Here is a 5386-nt window from a genome sequence, read left to right as displayed (position 1 = left end):
TGCCTGAGGTGGAGAAAAGTAGTGGAATGCAGGACACATACAGACAGGGTGAGCCCTCCGTCTTGGCCATCGTTTAATGTCTTTTTCTCCTTGGATACAGGAAATTGAAAAGTTAAGAGAAAAGATCAATGCTAAGAAAATATAATAAACAGAAACAACTTGATGAAGATTCCTTATTCCACCTGTAATTCATCAGATTTTCTCACATTATTTTTAAAAATGCACCAAGACATTCCATTCAAAGAAGTAAGTTCATTGTTAGTTTAAAATAAACATGCACAAATTCTAGATGACACAAAACTTTTTTCTTTTGTTCTGGGAGATCCTTTATAGTGCTTTTTATCCTTTCTGTCAGGAACCACAATAGGATCAGTAAATTGTGACATTTAAATCAGTTTTACTGATTATAGGAGAAAAATGGAACATCTGCAAAATCTCTTTAAAAAAAACCTTTTCAGAGATTAACTGGCCTTGCTTTTTATGTTTTTCACTAGAGAGTAAAGAAAATTTTGTGATCTTGCATCCTAATGATTAGTTAAGAGAAGTATCAGAAATATATTTAGGTGTACCAAGGGCCCATAGTTTCTTATGAGTTTTTTGTGATCTAAAGGGCATTCTTTTTATTAGTTTACTCCTTCTGGACTGAAATCTTTGATTCCTTAGCACCACCTCTCCATTCTCTACCCCAGCTCTCTCCCTAGTCTCTGAGGAATGGATCGTTATAGAATCTTCCTAGAGGGACAAAATATCATCACTTAAAGACATCTGAAAAAAGTAAAAGCATATGAAATTATCAACTTAAGTTGTAAAATGTGATGTGGTCTAGACATTCTCAGATATTATAAAGATTACATGTTTTTAATAAAAACCAACATTATTGATATCTTATGAAAAAAATCCTACCCTGGCTAATAAATTTGAGTCCTTATCATCATCTACTCTAAAATGTTAAAGGAGAAAGAGAAGTTCTGAAGTGCTTAATGCAATTCATTTTCATGCTCTGTAGCTCCCTCCAACCCATATTTCATGCCCTGGAGAACCTCCCTGGCTCACTGATTGACTGAATGTAGTATCCAGTGGGTGTCATCAGCAATAATTCTAATGCTTCTTTAAAGACCTAGTTTGACCCCTCAATACCCTTAATTTATAACACTTTCTCAAGCCCATGTCCAAATGCTTTGGTGGAGGTTGGGGAGGGGATTTAAATACCACTTTTTCTATAAAGTCTTTATTGTCTCCCATCATGAAATCAAATCATATTCTCTTTCCCTGAACGTCCTTCCTTCCAGCTGTCCCTCTCCCTACACTTCCATTGCTTTCTTTCTTCTTTTCTTTTCTTAATCTGAGTCCTATGACATTCCCCACAATCTCATGCCACATACCCCTTAGAATCTTGCATTAAATTTGTTTATTTATCTCTTCTCCACCTCTTTGGAAGATGAGTTCTATGGAAGCTGTGTTTATCTCCATCTATTTAGATGATTACTGAAGGTAACACTTTTACCAAAAAGTGTTCTTGGCTCGTGGACAGATACAAAGTGGCTTCCCACCTGTAACTGATATCTGCTAAATGTGCCAAAGCATCTGTTGTGCTGGATCAGTGGGAAAAGAGCAAAGTTTCCTTTCTCTATACCCGGGAATAAGCTCATGATAACAAAGAAGCCAGCAAGACGAATTAACACTAAAGACCAATTAATATCTTTTGCAAAGATGTTTGTAAGTTTCCCAAGAGATAGATGCAATGCCTAGAAACAGGGATCCTGTCAACGCTGGAGCTGATCGTTTGTCTCCAGCGCACCCCTCCCAGCCCGAGGGGCTTTTAAAATGGATTGTCATGATAGATTCCATCTGGTGAAAATGGAAAGAAAACCGTGCAGATTTTTCATTACAGTCCCCACATTGGCATAGCAGCCAACTGGCAGAGGGTACATTCAAGGTTTCTCGTTTTTCTCTCCCTTCTCATAAGCTATGGAAAGTTCTAAATTTTAAAGGACAACAAGGCTATATTTCAGAGGTGACAGAGTGAAATTCTACACTGTTTTCTCTACCTCAAGCTTAAGTAACACTTTGACAACTGATTATTCTATAGTTAAAGAAAAGCCCTCAGCTTTGACTACTTCTGCCACAGGCTCTGGTCTTTCTGGAAGCACAAAGGGGAAAAAAAAGTGGTTGATGTCAGGAAGCACATTTTAATTAAAAAAAATAGAGAACAAAAATTTGCAGAGTATTTTGCTTGATCAGTCTGAATCAGTGTCACCATGACATCATGATAAAAGTACAGATTTCTAGGCTCCATTTCAAATGTACTAAGTCACAGTCTCTGAAATGGAAGCTTTGGGACGTGAAAATTGGACAGGTTCCCTGGATGATTCTCAATTTTAAGAATCTCTTAGCTAAGGGTATGGAAAGAATATTGAAAATTTCTAGAAGAAATCTTCGTTTAAAGATATGCTTCCTTTTAACTTTTTAGATGCTTTATAGAGAATATTATTATTAAAAATTGAATTTAAATCACAGTTCTGAGAATTTAGAGAAGAGTAAAGTGTGAATTTAAAATTACTTTGAGATACATTCCCTAATAGTCATAGAGTGAATAAGTTAAAAGCATTGCAATTAGGTGGTCTTTCAAAGACTTAAAAAGCCAAAAAAATCAAACATACTTGCATAAAGTTTATGGATTTGAGTTAAAGTCCTAGAAATGATTGTAGGGAGTATGTTGTCAACTTTATGAAACCAATAGCTTGGAGGCTTTTTGAGTAGTTGAAAATGAATTTAACAGTGAAAATATTTATTGTCCTTTGGCTGAAAATATTATCTGAAATTAATTTGTTTGGCTTGGGAGAAATTTGTGAAATGTATAGTGAATTATGTAGCCAGTTCTTTTTAGATTTATAATGTTTCAAATAAAATCTGCAATACCCTACCTGAGGGGAAAAATGCTTAGTGGCAAGTACTCCTTAGCCAAGTCACATTAGATTCCAATAACTTTGCTTTACTTTACAAGAATTCTTTTTTATAAAATGTGTATGCTTGTTCAATTTTCCCTTGGATTTTTCTTTTTTTCTAACAATTCTCTTTAGCCAAATCCCAAGCAGATGTAAGAACAACTTTGACTATGATGGAAAATACACAGAGGTGAGAATAATAACAATCATGTCATTTTGGGTACAGATTAAAAAAATTTTTTTTGATGTATGGTTGAGTTACAATCTGTTCATTTTTACGTTTTTAAAAATTTATTTTATTGTATACAGATCTCTCTATAAACAAAACGCTTGAGCTCACTATAAACTTTCAAGTGAATGTGAAGAAACTATTTCGTAGTTTGAGGTGGCAAGGAAAAAGATATTTTGAAATTCAATGTTGAGGGACTTCCCTGGTGGTCCAGTGGTTAAAACTTCACCTTCTAATGAAGGAGATGTGAGTTTGATCCCTGATCAGGAAGCTAATATCCCACATACCTCGTGGCCAGAAATCCAAGGCAAAAAACAGAAGTAATATTGTAACAAATTCCATAAAGACTTTAAAAAAATGATTCATATAAAAAAATCCTAAAAAAAAGAAAATCTGAAGTCCATCAGTCCTCTTGCTGAGGTGTTAAGTCCAATTTCAGTATGGAAAGACTGCACACAGACATTTCTGAAGGCTTCAGACTGTCATCAGAACCTGCGCCATCTCAGGTGGTCCAGGTGATTATGTTTTCCCAGGTATAATTAGAAAGATAGGTTTTTACAAAAGTTTAATTGGATAATGGTCTTTCCTTACTGGTTTAGTAAGGTAAACCCATCTTCGTGAACAGCAATCTCACACCCAAACTCTTTCTCACATGCACGAAAAGACCTTATGCAAGAAATAAGGTTTTCAGAATCAAGTGTGCATGTGTGCTCAGCCACTCAGTCGTGTCTGACTCTCTGAGATCCCATGGACGATAGCTTAGGCTCCTCTGTCCATGGGATTTCCCAGGCAAGAATACGGGAGTGGGTTGCCATTTTCCTTCTCTAGGGGATCTTCCTGACCCAGGGATCTAACTTGGGTCTCTGGTGTTTCCTTCATTGGCAGAAAAATTCTTTACCACTGAACCACCTGGAAAGCCGTCAAATTCAATAGACACAATTAAAATGATATGATATGTATCATTCCCTAGAATCTTCGTAAAGCCAAATTGAGGAAAGATAGCTATTTGAATTAGATTTGAGGAAAAGTTTGGATGGTGTGACATTTCCATTATAAAAGATAAGAACTATCTCAGAGAGGATTTATTCCAAGCTTCTCTAGTATCCTGGTGGGTATTAGACTTCCCTGGTGGCTCAGATGGTAAAGCGTCTGCCTACAATGCAGGAGACCCAGGTTCAATCCTTGGGTGGGGAAGATCCCCTGGAGAAGGCAATGGCAACCCACTCCAGTATTCTTGCCTGAAAAATCCCATGGACAGAAGGGCCTGGTAGGCTACAGTCCATCGGGTTGCAAAGGGTTGGACACGACTGATCAGCTTTCTTTTCTTTTCTTTTTCTCTAATACCCTAGCACACAGTTGGTATGTACTGCATATAATTATTTCATAAGAGCCTTAAACACAAATTAGGGCACAGAGATTTCCAATGGGATTATAACAAATTAGTCTTTGGGAGACTGAATAAATAGCCAATAAATGGATGGGGAAGTAGTTTGACATCTCAGTTCTTATGAAATATGGAGTAGACTATCTCTTCTCTATCATTTGTATCCTTTATAGCATTTAGCAATGTAAATGTTAACCTGAGTTGATATTGATCTAAATCTGAAGTACTGTGACATTTTTGGCTTAAAAACATGATTTAGTGGCCACAGAGTCAAAAAATGTCCCCACTATTACTTTCTATTCATATCTTTTACACTTTTTTTTTAATACACAAAACACAGCTTACGTTAAGGTCATTATATACTGCCATCAAATTCTAAATTAATTACAAGAAAAGTGGCCAAAGATGATGATCATTTAAAAATTTTTACCTCCTTGAACTTTCTGTGGCATTGAACACTGATAGGTAATTTGTAATAAAATTTAAATACATGAAAAATCTTTCTTTTTATTCTTGTTTCTGACTCACACAAGTTATTTCTCCTGCTTTCTCTTTAGTTCATTTAAATGCTACTTCATTTGTATTCTCACCATGAAAAAAAACAAAATTACACTACATAAAAATTGTAAAAAACTATCTTTTAATGCAAAAAGATAGTTAATAACTTTTCATTTAGACTATTAGCAAGTACCTTTTAAAAAATTGGAGGAAGAATGAAAGGTATCTGTTTCAACCTTTCACAGCACAATGGCAATCACTTTATTTCTGCTTCCCTAATTTAGCAGATAGAGGATGAAGAAAAGTTGGGTATATTACCATCAACACAGT

General features: G+C 35.5%; 1 non-coding gene across 1 annotated transcript; it reads left to right on the top strand.

The window, feature by feature from the left end:
• The first annotated feature begins 4296 nt into the window (after window positions 1–4296).
• Window positions 4297–4368, top strand: TRNAC-ACA (transfer RNA cysteine (anticodon ACA)). Its single transcript has one exon. It is a non-coding gene; the product is annotated as a tRNA-Cys (tRNA).
• The last annotated feature ends 1018 nt before the right edge of the window (window positions 4369–5386 follow it).

This window comes from Bos taurus, chromosome 5 (assembly GCF_002263795.3).
Source record: "Bos taurus isolate L1 Dominette 01449 registration number 42190680 breed Hereford chromosome 5, ARS-UCD2.0, whole genome shotgun sequence".
Classification (NCBI taxonomy): Eukaryota; Metazoa; Chordata; class Mammalia; order Artiodactyla; family Bovidae; genus Bos; species Bos taurus.
The sequence above is the reverse complement of the archived record's forward strand: the minus strand, read 5'-3'. Positions and strand labels throughout refer to the sequence as shown.